We start from the raw sequence: 6,894 nt of genomic DNA on the forward strand, positions 1-6,894 counted from the left end.
GTCTGAGGAGTTTTGGGCTAACATGTTGAAATGTAAAACAACCTGAGCACATTTTAGATAGGATTTATGGCATTCCCAAACTGACATTTAGAATCATGGCTTGCAGTTGAGCATACTATTCAACAAGCCACCTGCATCTATAAATGTCACTATTTGGGCTCAAAATTGGTTTTAGTATAACTCAAAGCAACTCCAGTTCTTTCAGCTCCTGCCTGTTTATAGGGATGTTTCATGGCATACAGCACTGAAAAAGACAATTTGTAGAAAATAAAGGTAAAAGTCTTGTGTGATTTATCTTGTTTGAAAGCAGTTGAAAGGGGCATGTGAAACCTGCATCCCTGTAAAGATGCAGGACTGACCCCTGAATTAATTGGTGCTGGCTTGTGCAAGCAGCAACCCTGTGGGGAACCCAGGGAAAAACCCACTCAGAGAGAAGAGCAGTGGAACATCAGGTGGGGTGACAGGTGACATTAGCTTTTCATACCTGGAGATACCTGAGCCTTTCACAAAACACCAGGGGTACCCAACAGGGCTCTGTTGGGCTGCATGGATTCTTCTTCAGACTAAGTCATGCCAAAAAGCAGCCATCCAGCCACATCCATGGGAGCAAGCAGTGAACCAGGCATGGGATGCAGGGAGGCAGAGGCATGTCAGGACTGCAGGCTGGAGTGTTCAGACTGCACAAACCCTGCACACCACATCACAGTCCCCCAAAACTGTCTCTCTTGAGTGCCTCCATGCTCTTCAGAAGAAAGGAAGGCAGCATTTGGAGACAAACTTCTGCCCAAGGGCAGCTGCAGCAGCAATGGCTCCAGCACTGCTTGTACAAAGCACCTTTGATGCTGGCTACATGCTCAGGGAGCTTTATTGGAATCCTGGAATAATTTAAGACTGAAAGGGAGGTCTGCAGGTCATCTAGGTCGATGTTCTGCTCCAAGCAGGGCCAACTACATTAGGAAGGTCTTGCCTTTGTGCATGAGGATGAACACACTGCCACAGCTGATCTGCTGGCTCTGAAGACCACAGAGACATCACCTAGACATGTTCTCTAAAAACAGAGCATTTTGTACACAGCCTTAGGGTGTGGATTCTGTTGGGCAGCAGAAGCCATTGGCAAATTTACTGCATAGCTGTACCACAGTGAAGCACAGAGAGAGCTCACCAACAAGCTCTCATTCCTTTGATAATGCACAACTGGCAATTTCCTGCTTTGCAGGGAAGAAAAAGCACTTTAAATGTTTCCCTGCAGTCTAGATACACCAGAGACTGGTAAAATTAGGCAGTGAATAGCTCTGGAAAAGGAGTGATATGCTGAAAATCATTGTCTCTCTCTAAAATCTCCATATGAATAATCAGGTCAGAAAACTGGTATTTCATAACAGAGACATAACAGATATTGCTCTGCTTTAACAAAGCTTTCTTCCACTTGACAGAATATGCTTGCCAGACAATCATATCTTACTTCATTTAAACATTGTGGTGTCTGAAGGTATCAGGTATCTTCCTGCAACCACTATCAACAAGATTTTGAATACTGCAAAGAAGAGGGAAAATAACCCTGTGTCTATCATCTCATGCAATCAAACCTAAGTAAAAATTTGCCATTTGGGACTGAAAAATTGACAAATTTGTGACATATAGAATGAAAATCATCTTGATAGCCAGCTGAGATCTGCCTGACCTGATCCTCCTAACAGGATTGCTATTTAAAAAACCCAAAAAAATCACGTGTACACCATTCTTGAAGATCACAGGATGAAAAATTATACATTAGGCATCCTCAGGCTCAACTTTTAATGGGAAACATGTTTTTCATTTTGTCACAGGTTTATAAATGGCTGTACTCCACTCTTGGAGCTTTTCCTCTACGGTTGACTCTCCCTATGCAGAACAGAGTCCTGCAGGCAAAGACTGGGTGATGGCACATCAATTGCTGAAATGAGTTCTTGCTTGACACAGGCAAGATGAGTAGCCTCCCTTGTACAGCCATTACTTGAACATGTGGGGAAAATGAAGCAGAGATTTCTAGAACCACATGAAATCTAATATATAACACAAAAACATCCCATGCTAACAATACTCCTGAGGACAAGCCCTTATGGTGAAAGTAATATTGTTGTAGATGAAACATCACCTCCTTCCTGCAAGTGCAAGGAACAACACACACAGAAATAAAGCTGTTGTATATCAAAGACTGTAAATCAACATTGTGACTCTTATAGCCAAGGCTTTGCCATTCTGAATAAAGGCATTCTGTCATTCCCTGAACTAAACTGAACCAGGACCCAAAGCAAGATAAACGTAGGAACAGAAGGGAAAAGTGTCCTAGACTACTAACAATGACTTTTCAGAAAGGTGCCAAAAGGGATGGTTGACAGAAGTTACAGCATCAGAAATAGCATCATGTGTTTAGAGATCTAGGATCTTCTGCTTTCACATACTCCTTCCTTGGATGCTCAGCTGGCCTAGGAAATCAGGGTGATGCTGAGTGTTGAGACTGTGAGCCTGACTGCCACATATACTCTGTCAGAAGAAATCCATGGACACATTCAGGTGAAAAGTAAATCTTATTATAAAAAGTTTAAATCTCTAAATGCTGGGCACCTATAGAATGGTACAGCTGAGTCCAACATGGAGCACCACGACAGAAGTATATAATAAAACCTATAGAACTGACTTTTGCTATCAGCTTTCCTGGGAACTGCTGGACTCAAAGCAGCACTTCAACACCATCAGAGAGCTTGCACCCATTTAAAAAAATCACACCTCACAAAGAGCTTTCAGTACTACAAAACTTTGAACTCTAAACAAATTCAACATGTTAAATAATGAGGGAGACTCTTCCTTTCAATGTCACTCCTGACTGTCTCTCTCCTGCTTTCTGGCTCCTGTAGCAAGTCAGGCCCATGGTGAAAAAAATATTTCAAGCCAGTGGGTGGCACTCAGTACTATATGCTGGATGTGTTACTGATAGTTTGAATATATCAGATATTTTTAGGTACTGTGAGCAGTTCTAGGCAATCCAGTATTGTAATCAAGAGCATACAAAAGCTCAGCTATATCAGTTCAGTCAGGATTTTAAGGATTCAGGTTTTGTAACTCTGTCAGCTGATGTGCTGTGATGGTATGAGAGAAGTTGCTCCTTGCTGTTCTGAAGACATTTTCAGCAGAATTTCACTGAATTTCACTGGCATGTTCAGAAGAATCATCTTCCTGAGAACTCCCCACTGTGCCCAGCTTAGCAGACAGTTATTTCCATAATAGCAGCTTTCTGTGAGGAAATAGGAAACGTGGCTCTAGGTGGAGGATATTCAGAGTTACCTGCCACGGTGAAAATCCCTGGGTTCCAGCGGGCCACACCATTTGTGAAATGACACAGAGATGTTAGAGGCAGGAAGATTATAGAGCAGCCCATCCTCAGACGATGCAAGAAGCCAAGAGAGGCAGCACCGACACGGCGCGCTCAGCACCGCGGACAGCGGCACCGCGCCCGCACACACCTTCCCTCTCCCTCCCTAGACTGCCTGTACATGTGCATCCCCTCCTCCCCAATGCCACACTGTTATCTAGACTCTCCCATCTTCTCAGTACATCCATAGAGAGGCAATAATTGCACAAATAAACTTTATACCAATTATATAAGTATATTCAATACATACCTGCACCTCTCATGAAGGGAACATGTGCATCTCTATGCTACAGGCAGCACAACTGTTTTAAGCAACTTCAGGGTCAGGAATATGCCCGTTTTGAGCAGTTGTCACAGACATGTTTTATGAAAAATCCTTTCCTTAGGATTTTTTCTCCTGAGAAGCTGAGAGGCCTCAGGAACAAAATGTAACCAATTATCTGCTGCTGTGGAATGCAACAGGTGGATCTGTGATTGGTCTCATGTGGTTGTTTCTAATTAATGGCCAATCACAGTCCAGCTGTCCGGACTGTCTCTGTCAGTCACAAGCCTTTGTTATCATTTTTTTTCTATTCTTAGCTAGCCTTGTGATGAAATCCTTTCTTCTATTCTTTTAGTATAGTTTTAATATAACATGTATCATGAAATAATAAATCAAACCTTCTGAAACATGGAATCAACATTCTCATCTCTTCCCTCATCCTAAGACCCCTGTGAACACCACCACAAGCAGTGTCAGGGTCAGGAATATGCCTGTTTTGAGCAGTTTCAGGGTCAGGAATATGCCCGTTTTGAGCTTTCCCTGACAGTAACACAAAGTAAATGCCAGCAGGTACCTTTCACAACCCTCAAAAGTCACTCTTTCCCTGTCTAGCCTTTTCTCCTTCACCAATATGCTCTGTCTCCTTGGAAAACAACACGAGGGTCACAACCCATCTCCTTGAAACCTCTGGAGATTCCTCCATCCCTCTGGTTCTCCCATGCTTAGATCTTTTGTCACAGAGATACTTCTTTTCTGTTGTGAACAATAAGCCTCCTGCTTCCCTCAGCAAGCAGAGTGTACCAGACACATGCTGACACTTGGCAGTCCAAACAGCCACTGGTTTCTCATGTGGATTCTCTCTTTACACCTTCCCTTCCCCCACAGCTCTAGAGTTTGTGATGCCACAGAACTCTACAGTTCATGCTACAGCTTTTGGCCTGCTCTGAGGAAGTGACATACCCTTGTGATTGAAGCCAACACTCCTTGAAGCGAGCTGTGGTTACCAGAGTTGGAAACTGCATGGCAGTGGGACTCCTGCCTAATGCTTATTGCTTTTCCTCATCATTTCCTTTCAAATGCAAAGGCTAATTATCCTCTGCTGGAAGCAGAGCCTCTTCATTCAAGATTATTGCCATTATCACATTTTGAACAAGTCAAGCACCTGCCCTCCTAATGATCTCTGCCCACACATGCCAACCAAGCTATTCTGCTACCCTCAGATTCCCCCTGTCCATGCTACAGAAAGGGCAGAAAGACTGGCTGGATAAAATTCTGAGCCATCATCTCTGATCTCTGAGCTGGCTGTGCTTTGGGCAGCAGGCTGACTAGGAACCTCCTAAGCTCCCTTCTCACCTGAACTAAGTTCTGGTTCTAATTCTTCAAGAAAGGATATCAATAGAAATTGACAGAAAATTCAGCTCTGTAACATATTCCTTCAAAGGCTCTGGTTCCTAATTCTAAAAGACAGATCTGGACACCATTGGCCCAGGGGCTCAACATCGTCAGTAACTCAGAATCAGAACCCACATACCTTTAGGTGCTTGTGTCCTGCAGAGTTCCAAGCTCTTCATGCCAATGGCCTTTTTTCACGGTCCTGCAACTTTGGTGTTCATAGATAATCTTTCAGAGTGCTGATGAAGTGCTGGCTTGAATGCCTTCCAAGTTTCCTCAATGCTGTAGTATCATTTACTCAAGAATCCACAGTAAAAAGCAAAATTAAAAAGCACCAAAAAGTCATGATAAATGGTGCAATTAAGGCAACAAAACACACTTTAAATCAAGAAGAGCTACAGCTCAGCTCCTGGATATGGAAAGGTTCTAATTTACCATGGCAAAGACAAAGCATATGCATCAAATCAGTCATGTTTCAGAATCTCTCTTATGCACAAACGTCAGCAAAACTGACTATCCACTTGCACACTACCAGCAAAAAAGATGTGGAGACTTTTCTTCTCTAATTACTAAAGGTTATAAACCTTTGAGTATTTCTCTTTCCCCTCAAAATAAACCCACCAGGGGTCCATTCACAGTAGCAGAACTCCCCACCCAACATGGATGGCACATTTCCCTGAGCTTGCTTTATGAGAATGAAGCAGGTTTTGCCAGAGGGTGATATCTGATGCCTTAGGAGCACAACCCTCACTCTCCTAACAAAAACCTAACAAGATAAGCCTCCTAATCTAAATTAGGTGCCTAAAATTAGGTAGTGTGCTTATTTTTTTTCCTTATCTACCAACTAGCATTCCATATCCTAGTGCTCATCTGTATATCTTCAAAGGTCCACAGTTGCTGATTTTTGCCCTCTATTTTTTCCTCAACCCAAAGGGGGATGTTTTTTAAAAAGGAAGAAAATGTTATTGTACAAAGTTTTGTTGTGAAACAGAAACCATTCAGAGAAGGATAAAATGCTTCCCTGTGCTTTAATATAGGTTCAAAAAGTCTTTAGATTATGAAGTGTTAGTGTACTGCTAGGCAATCTCCTGCAGCAGAATAAATCCTGGACTCAGGTGTCCCATGACACAAGTGACCTTGGATGAAAGGAACAAAAATGGCAACAAAATAAACTAGCACACATCCTTTGACATTAAGTAGTTGGTGCTATATTTTCCTGTAGCAATGCTGTCATAAAGTAAAATCCAGACTTAAAAGTCAACTACAGCTCCATATCCAAATAAAAAGTAGAAGCCAATTAAATCTTCCCCTGCCCAAAACTGGAACAAAGCAAAAATATGGAGATATTTTAAATATAAATACTAAGCAAAGCAATACTCTCTTCTTCTTGTCATAGTTAATCTTGGATGTCTTTGCCTTATGTTTTCTGTATCTTCCTGAATCTGCAGTACAGTTACAGAATTTCATCATAAGGATTTGGGCCTTGATTCAGTAATTTGATCCCGAAACACTGAAAAAAATGCACAAAATCTATTTGAAAACATTTTACATTAAACTGTATCTAAAGAAAGAAAGAGAACAGTAAGAGAATCTCATGATCCATGCTTTATGGGAGTATCTATTGACAGAAAAAACTAGCACCACTCTGTAGTCCAGGTTTCCTACTTCAGCAAATCACATTCACAAACCCCAAAGAGGTGCACTTGTGAGAAGTGGACAGAGGAATCCAGAATCACAATGAAGTGAGAAAATTTCTGTGTTTACAAAAAGCAGAAGCTGAAGATCTAAGACAAATCCTGATGCCCTGAAGGTCACTGCACTGTGAAGCTAC

Source organism: Zonotrichia albicollis, chromosome 4, assembly GCF_047830755.1.
Source record: "Zonotrichia albicollis isolate bZonAlb1 chromosome 4, bZonAlb1.hap1, whole genome shotgun sequence".
NCBI lineage: Eukaryota > Metazoa > Chordata > Aves > Passeriformes > Passerellidae > Zonotrichia > Zonotrichia albicollis.